This window comes from Osmerus eperlanus, chromosome 11 (assembly GCF_963692335.1).
Source record: "Osmerus eperlanus chromosome 11, fOsmEpe2.1, whole genome shotgun sequence".
NCBI lineage: Eukaryota > Metazoa > Chordata > Actinopteri > Osmeriformes > Osmeridae > Osmerus > Osmerus eperlanus.
Genome location: NC_085028.1, coordinates 694,977 through 711,075, shown reverse-complemented (window position 1 = coordinate 711,075; position 16,099 = coordinate 694,977). Strand labels below are relative to the sequence as shown.

Genomic DNA, 16,099 nt, shown 5'->3' with positions numbered 1-16,099 from the left:
TCATGAGCTGAGGAAGGAATCAAAGAGTTTCTGGAAAGGCAGTGGTGGAGGGGGGCACTAAATAGGAGCAGTAAGGGTTGAGGGACAGAAGAATTTTAATTGACAAAGGTGGACATGTCATGACGATAACTTGCCGACAAGGATGAGAGTCGAAGTCACGCGTGCAGAGCACAATGGATTAGCAGTCCATCGCCTTAAGCACTCGGCCACCTCGTCATTTACAGCACTGGGCCCACGGTGGTGAAAGAACCTTCCATTTCACAAAACATGGAGAAAAGCAGGTGACGACAGGCACAATTGTGAAAAGGAATATAGTCAGGAGCTGAGGAAGGAATCAAAGAGTTGCTGGAAAGGCAGTGGTGGAGGGGGGCACTAAATAGGAGCAGTAAGGGACAGAAGAATTTCAATTAAAAAAGGTGGACATGTCATAAAGATAACTTGCCGACGAGGATGAGATTCGTACTCACGCGTGCAGAGCACAATGGATTAGCAGTCCATCGCCTTAACCACTCGGCCACCTCGTCATTTACAGCACTGGGCCAACGCTGGTGAAAGAACCTTCCATTTCACAAAACATGGAGAAAAGCAGGTGACGACATGCACAATTGTGAAAAGGAATATAGTCAGGAGCTGAGGAAGGAATCAAAGAGTTTCTGGAAAGGCAGTGGTGGAGGGGGGCACTAAATAGGAGCAGTAAGGGACATAAGAATTTTAATTGACAAAGGTGGACATGTCATGACGATACCTTGCCAACAAAGTTGAGATTCGAACTCACGCGTGCAGAGCACAATGGATTTGCAGTCCATTGCCTTTACCACTCTGCCACCTCGTCTTTTACAGCACTGGGCCCACGGTGGTGAAAGAACCTTCCATTTCACAAAACATGGAGAAAAGCAGGTGACGACAGGCACAATTGTGAAAAGGAATATAGTCAGGAGCTGAGGAAGGAATCAAAGAGTTGCTGGAAAGGCAGTGGTGGAGGGGGGCTCTAAATAGGAGCAGTAAGGGACAGAAGAATTTCAATTAACAAAGGTGGACATGTCATAAAGATAACTTGCCTAAGAGGATGAGATTCGAACTCACGCGTGCAGAGCACAATGGATTAGCAGTCCATCGCCTTAACCACTCGGCCACCTCGTCATTTACAGCACTGGGCCCACGGTGGTGAAAGAACATTCCATTTCACAAAACATGGAGACAAGCAGGTGACGACAGGCACAATTGTGAAAAGGAATATAGTCATGAGCTGAGGAAGGAATCAAAGAGTTTCTGGAAAGGCAGTGGTGGAGGGGGGCATTAAATAAGAGCAGTAAGGGTTGAGGGACAGAAGAATTTTAATTGACAAAGGTGGACATGTCATGACGATAACTTGCCAACAAAGTTGAGATTCGAACTCACGCGTGCAGAGTACAATGGATTAGCAGTACATTGCCTTAACCACTCGGCCACCTCGTCATTTGCAGCACTGGGCCCACGGTGGTGAAAGAACCTTCCATTTCACAAGACATGGAGAAAAGCAGGTGACAACAGGCACATTTGTGAAAAGGAATATAGTCAGGAGCTGAGGAAGGAATCAAAGAGTTGCTGGAAAGGCAGTGGTGGAGGGGGGCTCTAAATAGGAGCAGTAAGGGACAGAAGAATTTCAATTGACAAAGGTGGACATGTCATAAAGATAACTTGCCGACGAAGATGAGATTCTAACTCACGCGTGCAGAGCACAATGGATTAGCAGTCCATCGCCTTAACCACTCGGCCACCTCGTCATTTACAGCACTGGGCCCACGGTGGTGAAAGAACCTTCCATTTCACAAAACATGGAGAAAAGCAGGTGACGACAGGCACAATTGTGAAAAGGAATATAGTCATGAGCTGAGGAAGGAATCAAAGAGTTGCTGGAAAGGCAGTGGTGGAGGGGGGCACTAAATAGGAGCAGTAAGGGACAGAGAATTTCAATTGACAAAGGTGGACATGTCATGACGATAACTTGCCGACGAGGATGAGATTCAAACTCACGCGTGCAGAGCACAATGGATTAGCAGTCCATCGCCTTAACCACTCGGCCACCTCGTCATTTTCAGCACTGGGCCCACGGTGGTGAAAGAACCTTCCATTTCACAAAACATGGAGAAAAGCAGGTGACGACAGGCACAATTGTGAAAAGGAATATAGTCATGAGCTGAGGAAGGAATCAAAGAGTTGCTGGAAAGGCAGTGGTGGAGGGGGGCACTAAATAGGAGCAGTAAGGGACAGAGAATTTCAATTGACAAAGGTGGACATGTCATGACGATAACTTGCCGACGAGGATGAGATTCAAACTCACGCGTGCAGAGCACAATGGATTAGCAGTCCATCGCCTTAACCACTCGGCCACCTCGTCATTTTCAGCACTGGGCCCACGGTGGTGAAAGAACCTTCCATTTCACAAAACATGGAGAAAAGCAGGTGACGACAGGCACAATTGTGAAAAGGAATATAGTCAGGAGCTGAGGAAGGAATCAAAGAGTTGCTGGAAAGGCAGTGGTGGAGGGGGGCACTAAATAGGAGCAGTAAGGGACAGAAGAATTTCAATTGACAAAGGTGGACATGTCATAAAGATAACTTGCCGACGAGGATGAGATTCGAACTCACGCGTGCAGAGCACAATGGATTAGCAGTCCATCGCCTTAACCACTCGGCCACCTCGTCATTTACAGCACTGGGCCCACGGTGGTGAAAGAACATTCCATTTCACAAAACATGGAGACAAGCAGGTGACGACAGGCACAATTGTGAAAAGGAATATAGTCATGAGCTGAGGAAGGAATCAAAGAGTTTCTGGAAAGGCAGTGGTGGAGGGGGGCACTAAATAGGAGCAGTAAGGGTTGAGGGACAGAAGAATTTTAATTGACAAAGGTGGACATGTCATGACGATAACTTGCCAACAAAGTTGAGATTCGAACTCACGCGTGCAGAGTACAATGGATTAGCAGTCCATCGCCTTAACCACTCGGCCACCTCATCATATACAGCACTGGGCCCACGGTGGTGAAAGAACCTTCCATTTCACAAAACATGGAGAAAAGCAGGTGACGACAGGCACAATTGTGAAAAGGAATATAGTCAGGAGCTGAGGAAGGAATCAAAGAGTTGCTGGAAAGGCAGTGGTGGAGGGGGGCACTAAATAGGAGCAGTAAGGGACAGAAGAATTTCAATTGACAAAGGTGGACATGTCATAAAGATAACTTGCCGACGAGGATGAGATTCGAACTCACGCGTGCAGAGCACAATGGATTAGCAGTCCATCGCCTTAACCACTCGGCCACCTCGTCATTTACAGCACTGGGCCCACGGTGGTGAAAGAACATTCCATTTCACAAAACATGGAGACAAGCAGGTGACGACAGGCACAATTGTGAAAAGGAATATAGTCATGAGCTGAGGAAGGAATCAAAGAGTTTCTGGAAAGGCAGTGGTGGAGGGGGGCACTAAATAGGAGCAGTAAGGGTTGAGGGACAGAAGAATTTTAATTGACAAAGGTGGACATGTCATGACGATAACTTGCCAACAAAGTTGAGATTCGAACTCACGCGTGCAGAGTACAATGGATTAGCAGTCCATCGCCTTAACCACTCGGCCACCTCATCATATACAGCACTGGGCCCACCGTGGTGAAAGAACCTTCCATTTCACAAAACATGGAGAAAAGCAGGTGACGACAGGCACAATTGTGAAAAGGAATATAGTCAGGAGCTGAGGAAGGAATCAAAGAGTTGCTGGAAAGGCAGTGGTGGAGGGGGGCACTAAATAGGAGCAGTAAGGGACAGAAGAATTTCAATTGACAAAGGTGGACATGTCATAAAGATAACTTGCCGACGAGGATGAGATTCGAACTCACGCGTGCAGAGCACAATGGATTAGCAGTCCATCGCCTTAACCACTCGGCCAACTCGTCATTTACAGCACTGGGCCCACGGTGGTGAAAGAACATTCCATTTCACAAAACATGGAGACAAGCAGGTGACGACAGGCACAATTGTGAAAAGGAATATAGTCATGAGCTGAGGAAGGAATCAAAGAGTTTCTGGAAAGGCAGTGGTGGAGGGGGGCACTAAATAGGAGCAGTAAGGGTTGAGGGACAGAAGAATTTTAATTGACAAAGGTGGACATGTCATGACGATAACTTGCCAACAAAGTTGAGATTCGAACTCACGCGTGCAGAGTACAATGGATTAGCAGTCCATCGCCTTAACCACTCGGCCACCTCATCATATACAGCACTGGGCCCACGGTGGTGAAAGAACCTTCCATTTCACAAAACATGGAGAAAAGCAGGTGACGACAGGCACAATTGTGAAAAGGAATATAGTCAGGAGCTGAGGAAGGAATCAAAGAGTTGCTGGAAAGGCAGTGGTGGAGGGGGGCACTAAATAGGAGCAGTAAGGGACAGAAGAATTTCAATTGACAAAGGTGGACATGTCATAAAGATAACTTGCCGACGAGGATGAGATTCGAACTCACGCGTGCAGAGCACAATGGATTAGCAGTCCATCGCCTTAACCACTCGGCCACCTCGTCATTTACAGCACTGGGCCCACGGTGGTGAAAGAACCTTCCATTTCACAAAACATGGAGAAAAGCAGGTGACGACAGGCACAATTGTGAAAAGGAATATAGTCAGGAGCTGAGGAAGGAATCAAAGAGTTTCTGGAAAGGCAGTGGTGGAGGGGGGCACTAAATAGGAGCAGTAAGGGACAGAAGAACTTTAATTGACAAAGGTGGACATGTCATAAAGATAACTTGCCGACGAGGATGAGATTCGAACTCACGCGTGCAGAGCACAATGGATTAGCAGTCCATCGCCTTAACCACTCGGCCACCTCGTCATTTACAGCACTGGGCCCACGGTGGTGAAAGAACATTCCATTTCACAAAACATGGAGACAAGCAGGTGACGACAGGCACAATTGTGAAAAGGAATATAGTCATGAGCTGAGGAAGGAATCAAAGAGTTTCTGGAAAGGCAGTGGTGGAGGGGGGCACTAAATAGGAGCAGTAAGGGACAGAAGAATTTCAATTGACAATGGTGGACATGTCATGACTATAACTTGCCGACGAGGATGAGATTCGAACTCACGCGTGCAGAGCACAATGGATTAGCAGTCCATCGCCTTAACCACTCGGCCACCTCGTCATTTACAGCACTGGGCCCACGGTGGTGAAAGAACCTTCCATTTCACAAAACATGGAGAAAAGCAGGTGACGACAGGCACAATTGTGAAAAGGAATATAGTCAGGAGCTGAGGAAGGAATCAAAGAGTTGCTGGAAAGGCAATGGTGGAGGGGGGCACTAAATAGGAGCAGTAAGGGACAGAAGAATTTCAATTGACAAAGGTGGACATGTCATAAAGATAACTTGCCGACGAGGATGAGATTCGAACTCACGCGTGCAGAGCACAATGGATTAGCAGTCCATCGCCTTAACCACTCGGCCACCTCGTCATTTACAGCACTGGGCCCACGGTGGTGATAGAACCTTCCATTTCACAAAACATGGAGAAAAGCAGGTGACGACAGGCACAATTGTGAAAAGGAATATAGTCAGGAGCTGAGGAAGGAATCAAAGAGTTGCTGGAAAGGCAGTGGTGGAGGGGGGCACTAAATAGGAGCAGTAAGGGTTGAGGGACAGAAGAATTTCAATTGACAAAGGTGGACATGTCATGACTATAACTTGCCGACGAGGATGAGATTCGGACTCACGCATGCAGAGCACAATGGATTAGCAGTCCATCGCCTTAACCACTCGGCCACCTCATCATATACAGCACTGGGCCCACGGTGGTGAAAGAACCTTCCATTTCACAAAACATGGAGAAAAGCAGGTGACGACAGGCACAATTGTGAAAAGGAATATAGTCAGGAGCTGAGGAAGGAATCAAAGAGTTGCTGGAAAGGCAGTGGTGGAGGGGGGCACTAAATAGGAGCAGTAAGGGACAGAAGAATTTCAATTGACAAAGGTGGACATGTCATAAAGATAACTTGCCGACGAGGATGAGATTCGAACTCACGCGTGCAGAGCACAATGGATTAGCAGTCCATCGCCTTAACCACTCGGCCACCTCGTCATTTACAGCACTGGGCCAACGGTGGTGAAAGAACCTTCCATTTCACAAAACATGGAGAAAAGCAGGTGACGACAGGCACAATTGTGAAAAGGAATATAGTCAGGAGCTGAGGAAGGAATCAAAGAGTTTCTGGAAAGGCAGTGGTGGAGGGGGGCACTAAATAGGAGCAGTAAGGGACAGAAGAATTTTAATTGACAAAGGTGGACATGTCATGACGATACCTTGCCAACAAAGTTGAGATTCGAACTCACGCGTGCAGAGCACAATTGATTTGCAGTCCATTGCCTTTACCACTCTGCCACCTCGTCATTTGCAGCACTGGGCCCACGGTGGTGAAAGAACCTTCCATTTCACAAAACATGGAGAAAAGCAGGTGACGACAGGCACAATTGTGAAAAGGAATATAGTCAGGAGCTGAGGAAGGAATCAAAGAGTTGCTGGAAAGGCAATGGTGGAGGGGGGCACTAAATAGGAGCAGTAAGGGACAGAAGAATTTCAATTGACAAAGGTGGACATGTCATAAAGATAACTTGCCGACGAGGATGAGATTCGAACTCACGCGTGCAGAGCACAATGGATTAGCAGTCCATCGCCTTAACCACTCGGCCACCTCGTCATTTACAGCACTGGGCCCACGGTGGTGAAAGAACATTCCATTTCACAAAACATGGAGAAAAGCAGGTGACGACAGGCACAATTGTGAAAAGGAATATAGTCAGGAGCTGAGGAAGGAATCAAAGAGTTGCTGGAAAGGCAATGGTGGAGGGGGGCACTAAATAGGAGCAGTAAGGGACAGAAGAATTTCAATTGACAAAGGTGGACATGTCATAAAGATAACTTGCCGACGAGGATGAGATTCGAACTCACGCGTGCAGAGCACAATGGATTAGCAGTCCATCGCCTTAACCACTCGGCCACCTCGTCATTTACAGCACTGGGCCCACGGTGGTGAAAGAACATTCCATTTCACAAAACATGGAGACAAGCAGGTGACGACAGGCACAATTGTGAAAAGGAATATAGTCATGAGCTGAGGAAGGAATCAAAGAGTTTCTGGAAAGGCAGTGGTGGAGGGGGGCACTAAATAGGAGCAGTAAGGGTTGAGGGACAGAAGAATTTTAATTGACAAAGGTGGACATGTCATGACGATAACTTGCCAACAAAGTTGAGATTCGAACTCACGCGTGCAGAGTACAATGGATTAGCAGTCCATCGCCTTAACCACTCGGCCACCTCATCATATACAGCACTGGGCCCACGGTGGTGAAAGAACCTTCCATTTCACAAAACATGGAGAAAAGCAGGTGACGACAGGCACAATTGTGAAAAGGAATATAGTCAGGAGCTGAGGAAGGAATCAAAGAGTTGCTGGAAAGGCAGTGGTGGAGGGGGGCACTAAATAGGAGCAGTAAGGGACAGAAGAATTTCAATTGACAAAGGTGGACATGTCATAAAGATAACTTGCCGACGAGGATGAGATTCGAACTCACGCGTGCAGAGCACAATGGATTAGCAGTCCATCGCCTTAACCACTCGGCCACCTCGTCATTTACAGCACTGGGCCCACGGTGGTGAAAGAACATTCCATTTCACAAAACATGGAGACAAGCAGGTGACGACAGGCACAATTGTGAAAAGGAATATAGTCATGAGCTGAGGAAGGAATCAAAGAGTTTCTGGAAAGGCAGTGGTGGAGGGGGGCACTAAATAGGAGCAGTAAGGGTTGAGGGACAGAAGAATTTTAATTGACAAAGGTGGACATGTCATGACGATAACTTGCCAACAAAGTTGAGATTCGAACTCACGCGTGCAGAGTACAATGGATTAGCAGTCCATCGCCTTAACCACTCGGCCACCTCATCATATACAGCACTGGGCCCACGGTGGTGAAAGAACCTTCCATTTCACAAAACATGGAGAAAAGCAGGTGACGACAGGCACAATTGTGAAAAGGAATATAGTCAGGAGCTGAGGAAGGAATCAAAGAGTTGCTGGAAAGGCAGTGGTGGAGGGGGGCACTAAATAGGAGCAGTAAGGGACAGAAGAATTTCAATTGACAAAGGTGGACATGTCATAAAGATAACTTGCCGACGAGGATGAGATTCGAACTCACGCGTGCAGAGCACAATGGATTTGCAGTCCATTGCCTTTACCACTCTGCCACCTCGTCATTTGCAGCACTGGGCCCACGGTGGTGAAAGAACCTTCCATTTCACAAAACATGGAGAAAAGCAGGTGACGACAGGCACAATTGTGAAAAGGAATATAGTCAGGAGCTGAGGAAGGAATCAAAGAGTTGCTGGAAAGGCAATGGTGGAGGGGGGCACTAAATAGGAGCAGTAAGGGACAGAAGAATTTCAATTGACAAAGGTGGACATGTCATAACGATAACTTGCCGACGAGGATGAGAGTCGAACTCACGCGTGCAGAGCACAATGGATTAGCAGTCCATCGCCTTAACCACTCGGCCACCTCGTCATTTACAGCACTGGGCCCACGGTGGTGAAAGAACCTTCCATTTCACAAAACATGGAGAAAAGCAGGTGACGACAGGCACAATTGTGAAAAGGAATATAGTCAGGAGCTGAGGAAGGAATTAAAGAGTTGCTGGAAAGGCAGTGGTGGAGGGGGGCACTAAATAGGAGCAGTAAGGGACAGAAGAATTTCAATTGACAAAGGTGGACATGTCATAAAGATAACTTGCCGACAAGGATGAGATTCGAACTCACGCGTGCAGAGCACAATGGATTAGCAGTCCATCGCCTTAACCACTCGGCCACCTCGTCATTTACAGCACTGGGCCCACGGTGGTGAAAGAACCTTCCATTTCACAAAACATGGAGAAAAGCAGGTGACGACAGGCACAATTGTGAAAAGGAATATAGTCAGGAGCTGAGGAAGGAATCAAAGAGTTGCTGGAAAGGCAGTGGTGGAGGGGGGCACTAAATAGGAGCAGTAAGGGTTGAGGGACAGAAGAATTTCAATTGACAAAGGTGGACATGTCATGACTATAACTTGCCGACGAGGATGAGATTCGGACTCACGCATGCAGAGCACAATGGATTAGCAGTCCATCGCCTTAACCACTCGGCCACCTCATCATATACAGCACTGGGCCCACGGTGGTGAAAGAACCTTCCATTTCACAAAACATGGAGAAAAGCAGGTGACGACAGGCACAATTGTGAAAAGGAATATAGTCAGGAGCTGAGGAAGGAATCAAAGAGTTGCTGGAAAGGCAGTGGTGGAGGGGGGCACTAAATAGGAGCAGTAAGGGACAGAAGAATTTCAATTGACAAAGGTGGACATGTCATAAAGATAACTTGCCGACGAGGATGAGATTCGAACTCACGCGTGCAGAGCACAATGGATTAGCAGTCCATCGCCTTAACCACTCGGCCACCTCGTCATTTACAGCACTGGGCCAACGGTGGTGAAAGAACCTTCCATTTCACAAAACATGGAGAAAAGCAGGTGACGACAGGCACAATTGTGAAAAGGAATATAGTCAGGAGCTGAGGAAGGAATCAAAGAGTTTCTGGAAAGGCAGTGGTGGAGGGGGGCACTAAATAGGAGCAGTAAGGGACAGAAGAATTTTAATTGACAAAGGTGGACATGTCATGACGATACCTTGCCAACAAAGTTGAGATTCGAACTCACGCGTGCAGAGCACAATGGATTTGCAGTCCATTGCCTTTACCACTCTGCCACCTCGTCATTTGCAGCACTGGGCCCACGGTGGTGAAAGAACCTTCCATTTCACAAAACATGGAGAAAAGCAGGTGACGACAGGCACAATTGTGAAAAGGAATATAGTCAGGAGCTGAGGAAGGAATCAAAGAGTTGCTGGAAAGGCAATGGTGGAGGGGGGCACTAAATAGGAGCAGTAAGGGACAGAAGAATTTCAATTGACAAAGGTGGACATGTCATAACGATAACTTGCCGACGAGGATGAGAGTCGAACTCACGTGTGCAGAGCACAATGGACTAGCAGTCCATCGCCTTAACCACTCGGCCACCTCGTCATTTACAGCACTGGGCCCACGGTGGTGAAAGAACCTTCCATTTCACAAAACATGGAGACAAGCAGGTGACGACAGGCACAATTGTGAAAAGGAATATAGTCATGAGCAGAGGAAGGAATCAAAGAGCTTCTGGAAAGTCAGTGGTGGAGGGGGGCACTAAATAGGAGCAGTAAGGGTTGAGGGACAGAAGAATTTCAATTGACAAAGGTGGACATGTCATGACTATAACTTGCCGACGAGGATGAGATTCGAACTCACGCGTGCAGAGCACAATGGATTAGCAGTCCATCGCCTTAACCACTCGGCCACCTCGTCATTTACAGCACTGTGCCCACGGTGGTGAAAGAACCTTCCATTTCACAAAACATGGAGAAAAGCAGGTGACGACAGGCACAATTGTGAAAAGGAATATAGTCAGGAGCTGAGGAAGGAATCAAAGAGTTGCTGGAAAGGCAGTGGTGGAGGGGGGCACTAAATAGGAGCAGTAAGGGTTGAGGGACAGAAGAATTTCAATTGACAAAGGTGGACATGTCATGACTATAACTTGCCGACGAGGATGAGATTCGGACTCACGCATGCAGAGCACAATGGATTAGCAGTCCATCGCCTTAACCACTCGGCCACCTCATCATATACAGCACTGGGCCCACGGTGGTGAAAGAACCTTCCATTTCACAAAACATGGAGAAAAGCAGGTGACGACAGGCACAATTGTGAAAAGGAATATAGTCAGGAGCTGAGGAAGGAATCAAAGAGTTGCTGGAAAGGCAGTGGTGGAGGGGGGCACTAAATAGGAGCAGTAAGGGACAGAAGAATTTCAATTGACAAAGGTGGACATGTCATAAAGATAACTTGCCGACGAGGATGAGATTCGAACTCACGCGTGCAGAGCACAATGGATTAGCAGTCCATCGCCTTAACCACTCGGCCACCTCGTCATTTACAGCACTGGGCCAACGGTGGTGAAAGAACCTTCCATTTCACAAAACATGGAGAAAAGCAGGTGACGACAGGCACAATTGTGAAAAGGAATATAGTCAGGAGCTGAGGAAGGAATCAAAGAGTTTCTGGAAAGGCAGTGGTGGAGGGGGGCACTAAATAGGAGCAGTAAGGGACAGAAGAATTTTAATTGACAAAGGTGGACATGTCATGACGATACCTTGCCAACAAAGTTGAGATTCGAACTCACGCGTGCAGAGCACAATGGATTTGCAGTCCATTGCCTTTACCACTCTGCCACCTCGTCATTTGCAGCACTGGGCCCACGGTGGTGAAAGAACCTTCCATTTCACAAAACATGGAGAAAAGCAGGTGACGACAGGCACAATTGTGAAAAGGAATATAGTCAGGAGCTGAGGAAGGAATCAAAGAGTTGCTGGAAAGGCAATGGTGGAGGGGGGCACTAAATAGGAGCAGTAAGGGACAGAAGAAATTCAATTGACAAAGGTGGACATGTCATAACGATAACTTGCCGACGAGGATGAGAGTCAAACTCACGTGTGCAGAGCACAATGGACTAGCAGTCCATCGCCTTAACCACTCGGCCACCTCGTCATTTACAGCACTGGGCCCACGGTGGTGAAAGAACCTTCCATTTCACAAAACATGGAGACAAGCAGGTGACGACAGGCACAATTGTGAAAAGGAATATAGTCATGAGCAGAGGAAGGAATCAAAGAGCTTCTGGAAAGTCAGTGGTGGAGGGGGGCACTAAATAGGAGCAGTAAGGGTTGAGGGACAGAAGAATTTCAATTGACAAAGGTGGACATGTCATGACTATAACTTGCCGACGAGGATGAGATTCGAACTCACGCGTGCAGAGCACAATGGATTAGCAGTCCATCGCCTTAACCACTCGGCCACCTCGTCATTTACAGCACTGTGCCCACGGTGGTGAAAGAACCTTCCATTTCACAAAACATGGAGAAAAGCAGGTGACGACAGGCACAATTGTGAAAAGGAATATAGTCAGGAGCTGAGGAAGGAATCAAAGAGTTTCTGGAAAGGCAGTGGTGGAGGGGGGCACTAAATAGGAGCAGTAAGGGACAGAAGAATTTCAATTGACAAAGGTGGACATGTCATAAAGATAACTTGTCGACGAGGATGAGATTCAAACTCACGCGTGCAGAGCACAATGGATTAGCAGTCCATCGCCTTAACCACTCGGCCACCTCATCATTTACAGCACTGGGCCCACGGTGGTGAAAGAACCTTCCATTTCACCAAACATGGAGAAAAGCAGGTGACGACAGGCACAATTGTGAAAAGGAATATAGTCAGGAGCTGAGGAAGGAATCAAAGAGTTGCTGGAAAGGCAGTGGTGGAGGGGGGCACTAAATAGGAGCAGTAAGGGACAGAAGAATTTCAATTGACAAAGGTGGACATGTCATGACGATAACTTGCCGACAAGGATGAGAGTCGAAGTCACGCGTGCAGAGCACAATGGATTAGCAGTCCATCGCCTTAAGCACTCGGCCACCTCGTCATTTACAGCACTGGGCCCACGGTGGTGAAAGAACCTTCCATTTCACAAAACATGGAGACAAGCAGGTGACGACAGGCACAATTGTGAAAAGGAATATAGTCAGGAGCTGAGGAAGGAATCAAAGAGTTGCTGGAAAGGCAGTGGTGGAGGGGGGCACTAAATAGGAGCAGTAAGGGTTGAGGGACAGAAGAATTTCAATTGACAAAGGTGGACATGTCATGACTATAACTTGCCGACGAGGATGAGATTCGAACTCACGCATGCAGAGCACAATGGATTAGCAGTCCATCGCCTTAACCACTCGGCCACCTCGTCATTTACAGCACTGGGCCCACGGTGGTGAAAGAACCTTCCATTTCACAAAACATGGAGACAAGCAGGTGACGACAGGCACAATTGTGAAAAGGAATATAGTCATGAGCAGAGGAAGGAATCAAAGAGTTTCTGGAAAGGCAGTGGTGGAGGGGGGCACTAAATAGGAGCAGTAAGGGTTGAGGGACAGAAGAATTTTAATTGACAAAAGTGGACATGTCATGACGACAACTTGGCATTCATAAGGAATCAAAGAGTTGCTGGAAAGGCAGTGGTGGAGGGGGGCACTAAATAGGAGCAGTAAGGGACAGAAGAATTTCAATTGACAAAGGTGGACATGTCATAAAGATAACTTGCCTAAGAGGATGAGATTCAAACTCACGCGTGCAGAGCACAATGGATTAGCAGTCCATCGCCTTAACCACTCGGCCACCTCGTCATTTACAGCACTGGGCCCACGGTGGTGAAAGAACCTTCCATTTCACAAAACATGGAGAAAAGCAGGTGACGACAGGCACAATTGTGAAAAGGAATATAGTCAGGAGCTGAGGAAGGAATCAAAGAGTTGCTGGAAAGGCAGTGGTGGAGGGGGGCACTAAATAGGAGCAGTAAGGGTTGAGGGACAGAAGAATTTCAATTGACAAAGGTGGACATGTCATGACTATAACTTGCCGACGAGGATGAGATTCGAACTCACGCGTGCAGAGCACAATGGATTAGCAGTCCATCGCCTTAACCACTCGGCCACCTCGTCATTTACAGCACTGGGCCCACGGTGGTGAAAGAACCTTCCATTTCACAAAACATGGAGAAAAGCAGGTGACGACAGGCACAATTGTGAAAAGGAATATAGTCAGGAGCTGAGGAAGGAATCAAAGAGTTGCTGGAAAGGCAGTGGTGGAGGGGGGCACTAAATAGGAGCAGTAAGGGACAGAAGAATTTCAATTGACAAAGGTGGACATGTCATAAAGATAACTTGCCGACGAGGATGAAAGTCGAACTCACGCGTGCAGAGCACAATGGATTAGCAGTCCATCGCCTTAACCACTCGGCCACCTCGTCATTTACAGCACTGGGCCCACGGTGGTGAAAGAACCTTCCATTTCACAAAACATGGAGAAAAGCAGGTGACGACAGGCACAATTGTGAAAAGGAATATAGTCAGGAGCTGAGGAAGGAATCAAAGAGTTTCCGGAAAGGCAGTGGTGGAGGGGGGCACTAAATAGGAGCAGTAAGGGACAGAAGAATTTCAATTGACAAAGGTGGACATGTCATGACGATAACTTGCTGACGAGGATGAGAGTCGAACTCACGCGTGCAGAGCACAATGGATTAGCAGTCCATCGCCTTAACCACTCGGCCACCTCGTCATTTACAGCACTGGGCCCACGGTGGTGAAAGAACCTTCCATTTCACAAAACATGGAGACAAGCAGGTGACGACAGGCACAATTGTGAAAAGGAATATAGTCATGAGCAGAGGAAGGAATCAAAGAGTTTCTGGAAAGGCAGTGGTGGAGGGGGGCACTAAATAGGAGCAGTAAGGGTTGAGGGACAGAAGAATTTCAATTGACAAAGGTGGACATGTCATGACTATAACTTGCCGACGAGGATGAGATTCGAACCCACGCGTCCAGAGCACAATGGATTAGCAGTCCATTGCCTTAACCACTCGGCCACCTCGTCATTCACAGCACTGGTCCCACGGTGGTGAAAGAACCTTCCATTTCACAAAACATGGAGAAAAGCAGGTGACGACAGGCACAATTGTGAAAAGGAATATAGTCAGGAGCTGAGGAAGGAATCAAAGAGTTGCTGGAAAGGCAGTGGTGGAGGGGGGCACTAAATAGGAGCAGTAAGGGACAGAAGAATTTCAATTGACAAAGGTGGACATGTCATAAAGATAACTTGCCTAAGAGGATGAGATTCAAACTCACGCGTGCAGAGCACAATGGATTAGCAGTCCATCGCCTTAACCACTCGGCCACCTCGTCATTTACAGCACTGGGCCCACGGTGGTGAAAGAACCTTCCATTTCACAAAACATGGAGAAAAGCAGGTGACGACAGGCACAATTGTGAAAAGGAATATAGTCAGGAGCTGAGGAAGGAATCAAAGAGTTGCTGGAAAGGCAGTGGTGGAGGGGGGCACTAAATAGGAGCAGTAAGGGTTGAGGGACAGAAGAATTTCAATTGACAAAGGTGGACATGTCATGACTATAACTTGCCGACGAGGATGAGATTCGAACTCACGCGTGCAGAGCACAATGGATTAGCAGTCCATCGCCTTAACCACTCGGCCACCTCGTCATTTACAGCACTGGGCCCACGGTGGTGAAAGAACCTTCCATTTCACAAAACATGGAGAAAAGCAGGTGACGACAGGCACAATTGTGAAAAGGAATATAGTCAGGAGCTGAGGAAGGAATCAAAGAGTTGCTGGAAAGGCAGTGGTGGAGGGGGGCACTAAATAGGAGCAGTAAGGGACAGAAGAATTTCAATTGACAAAGGTGGACATGTCATGACGATAACTTGCCGACAAGGATGAGAGTCGAAGTCACGCGTGCAGAGCACAATGGATTAGCAGTCCATCGCCTTAAGCACTCGGCCACCTCGTCATTTACAGCACTGGGCCCACGGTGGTGAAAGAACCTTCCATTTCACAAAACATGGAGAAAAGCAGGTGACGACAGGCACAATTGTGAAAAGGAATATAGTCAGGAGCTGAGGAAGGAATCAAAGAGTTTCCGGAAAGGCAGTGGTGGAGGGGGGCACTAAATAGGAGCAGTAAGGGACAGAAGAATTTCAATTGACAAAGGTGGACATGTCATGACGATAACTTGCTGACGAGGATGAGAGTCGAACTCACGCGTGCAGAGCACAATGGATTAGCAGTCCATCGCCTTAACCACTCGGCCACCTCGTCATTTACAGCACTGGGCCCACGGTGGTGAAAGAACCTTCCATTTCACAAAACATGGAGACAAGCAGGTGACGACAGGCACAATTGTGAAAAGGAATATAGTCATGAGCAGAGGAAGGAATCAAAGAGTTTCTGGAAAGGCAGTGGTGGAGGGGGGCACTAAATAGGAGCAGTAAGGGTTGAGGGACAGAAGAATTTCAATTGACAAAGGTGGACATGTCATGACTATAACTTGCCGACGAGGATGAGATTCGA

General features: G+C 47.6%; 28 non-coding genes across 28 annotated transcripts; all 28 read right to left on the bottom strand.

Moving 5' to 3' along the window:
• Positions 1 to 750: 750 nt before the first annotated feature.
• Positions 751 to 832, bottom strand: trnac-gca (transfer RNA cysteine (anticodon GCA)). Its single transcript has one exon. It is a non-coding gene; the product is annotated as a tRNA-Cys (tRNA).
• Positions 833 to 1,988: 1,156 nt separating this feature from the next.
• Positions 1,989 to 2,070, bottom strand: trnas-gcu (transfer RNA serine (anticodon GCU)). The gene has a single exon. It is a non-coding gene; the product is annotated as a tRNA-Ser (tRNA).
• Positions 2,071 to 2,295: 225 nt separating this feature from the next.
• Positions 2,296 to 2,377, bottom strand: trnas-gcu (transfer RNA serine (anticodon GCU)). The gene has a single exon. It is a non-coding gene; the product is annotated as a tRNA-Ser (tRNA).
• Positions 2,378 to 2,603: 226 nt separating this feature from the next.
• trnas-gcu (transfer RNA serine (anticodon GCU)) lies at positions 2,604 to 2,685 on the bottom strand. Its single transcript has one exon. It is a non-coding gene; the product is annotated as a tRNA-Ser (tRNA).
• A 541-nt stretch (positions 2,686 to 3,226) lies between these two features.
• On the bottom strand, positions 3,227 to 3,308 carry trnas-gcu (transfer RNA serine (anticodon GCU)). The gene has a single exon. It is a non-coding gene; the product is annotated as a tRNA-Ser (tRNA).
• A 1,164-nt stretch (positions 3,309 to 4,472) lies between these two features.
• On the bottom strand, positions 4,473 to 4,554 carry trnas-gcu (transfer RNA serine (anticodon GCU)). The gene has a single exon. It is a non-coding gene; the product is annotated as a tRNA-Ser (tRNA).
• A 226-nt stretch (positions 4,555 to 4,780) lies between these two features.
• trnas-gcu (transfer RNA serine (anticodon GCU)) lies at positions 4,781 to 4,862 on the bottom strand. The gene has a single exon. It is a non-coding gene; the product is annotated as a tRNA-Ser (tRNA).
• Positions 4,863 to 5,088: 226 nt separating this feature from the next.
• Positions 5,089 to 5,170, bottom strand: trnas-gcu (transfer RNA serine (anticodon GCU)). Its single transcript has one exon. It is a non-coding gene; the product is annotated as a tRNA-Ser (tRNA).
• Positions 5,171 to 5,396: 226 nt separating this feature from the next.
• Positions 5,397 to 5,478, bottom strand: trnas-gcu (transfer RNA serine (anticodon GCU)). The gene has a single exon. It is a non-coding gene; the product is annotated as a tRNA-Ser (tRNA).
• Positions 5,479 to 6,019: 541 nt separating this feature from the next.
• trnas-gcu (transfer RNA serine (anticodon GCU)) lies at positions 6,020 to 6,101 on the bottom strand. Its single transcript has one exon. It is a non-coding gene; the product is annotated as a tRNA-Ser (tRNA).
• A 226-nt stretch (positions 6,102 to 6,327) lies between these two features.
• trnac-gca (transfer RNA cysteine (anticodon GCA)) lies at positions 6,328 to 6,409 on the bottom strand. Its single transcript has one exon. It is a non-coding gene; the product is annotated as a tRNA-Cys (tRNA).
• A 226-nt stretch (positions 6,410 to 6,635) lies between these two features.
• trnas-gcu (transfer RNA serine (anticodon GCU)) lies at positions 6,636 to 6,717 on the bottom strand. The gene has a single exon. It is a non-coding gene; the product is annotated as a tRNA-Ser (tRNA).
• Positions 6,718 to 6,943: 226 nt separating this feature from the next.
• trnas-gcu (transfer RNA serine (anticodon GCU)) lies at positions 6,944 to 7,025 on the bottom strand. Its single transcript has one exon. It is a non-coding gene; the product is annotated as a tRNA-Ser (tRNA).
• A 541-nt stretch (positions 7,026 to 7,566) lies between these two features.
• Positions 7,567 to 7,648, bottom strand: trnas-gcu (transfer RNA serine (anticodon GCU)). Its single transcript has one exon. It is a non-coding gene; the product is annotated as a tRNA-Ser (tRNA).
• Positions 7,649 to 8,189: 541 nt separating this feature from the next.
• Positions 8,190 to 8,271, bottom strand: trnac-gca (transfer RNA cysteine (anticodon GCA)). Its single transcript has one exon. It is a non-coding gene; the product is annotated as a tRNA-Cys (tRNA).
• A 226-nt stretch (positions 8,272 to 8,497) lies between these two features.
• On the bottom strand, positions 8,498 to 8,579 carry trnas-gcu (transfer RNA serine (anticodon GCU)). Its single transcript has one exon. It is a non-coding gene; the product is annotated as a tRNA-Ser (tRNA).
• Positions 8,580 to 8,805: 226 nt separating this feature from the next.
• trnas-gcu (transfer RNA serine (anticodon GCU)) lies at positions 8,806 to 8,887 on the bottom strand. The gene has a single exon. It is a non-coding gene; the product is annotated as a tRNA-Ser (tRNA).
• A 541-nt stretch (positions 8,888 to 9,428) lies between these two features.
• On the bottom strand, positions 9,429 to 9,510 carry trnas-gcu (transfer RNA serine (anticodon GCU)). Its single transcript has one exon. It is a non-coding gene; the product is annotated as a tRNA-Ser (tRNA).
• Positions 9,511 to 9,736: 226 nt separating this feature from the next.
• Positions 9,737 to 9,818, bottom strand: trnac-gca (transfer RNA cysteine (anticodon GCA)). Its single transcript has one exon. It is a non-coding gene; the product is annotated as a tRNA-Cys (tRNA).
• A 541-nt stretch (positions 9,819 to 10,359) lies between these two features.
• On the bottom strand, positions 10,360 to 10,441 carry trnas-gcu (transfer RNA serine (anticodon GCU)). Its single transcript has one exon. It is a non-coding gene; the product is annotated as a tRNA-Ser (tRNA).
• Positions 10,442 to 10,982: 541 nt separating this feature from the next.
• Positions 10,983 to 11,064, bottom strand: trnas-gcu (transfer RNA serine (anticodon GCU)). The gene has a single exon. It is a non-coding gene; the product is annotated as a tRNA-Ser (tRNA).
• Positions 11,065 to 11,290: 226 nt separating this feature from the next.
• Positions 11,291 to 11,372, bottom strand: trnac-gca (transfer RNA cysteine (anticodon GCA)). The gene has a single exon. It is a non-coding gene; the product is annotated as a tRNA-Cys (tRNA).
• A 541-nt stretch (positions 11,373 to 11,913) lies between these two features.
• Positions 11,914 to 11,995, bottom strand: trnas-gcu (transfer RNA serine (anticodon GCU)). Its single transcript has one exon. It is a non-coding gene; the product is annotated as a tRNA-Ser (tRNA).
• An 849-nt stretch (positions 11,996 to 12,844) lies between these two features.
• trnas-gcu (transfer RNA serine (anticodon GCU)) lies at positions 12,845 to 12,926 on the bottom strand. The gene has a single exon. It is a non-coding gene; the product is annotated as a tRNA-Ser (tRNA).
• Positions 12,927 to 13,595: 669 nt separating this feature from the next.
• trnas-gcu (transfer RNA serine (anticodon GCU)) lies at positions 13,596 to 13,677 on the bottom strand. Its single transcript has one exon. It is a non-coding gene; the product is annotated as a tRNA-Ser (tRNA).
• Positions 13,678 to 14,211: 534 nt separating this feature from the next.
• trnas-gcu (transfer RNA serine (anticodon GCU)) lies at positions 14,212 to 14,293 on the bottom strand. The gene has a single exon. It is a non-coding gene; the product is annotated as a tRNA-Ser (tRNA).
• An 856-nt stretch (positions 14,294 to 15,149) lies between these two features.
• trnas-gcu (transfer RNA serine (anticodon GCU)) lies at positions 15,150 to 15,231 on the bottom strand. The gene has a single exon. It is a non-coding gene; the product is annotated as a tRNA-Ser (tRNA).
• A 534-nt stretch (positions 15,232 to 15,765) lies between these two features.
• On the bottom strand, positions 15,766 to 15,847 carry trnas-gcu (transfer RNA serine (anticodon GCU)). The gene has a single exon. It is a non-coding gene; the product is annotated as a tRNA-Ser (tRNA).
• Between the last annotated feature and the right edge of the window lie 252 nt (positions 15,848 to 16,099).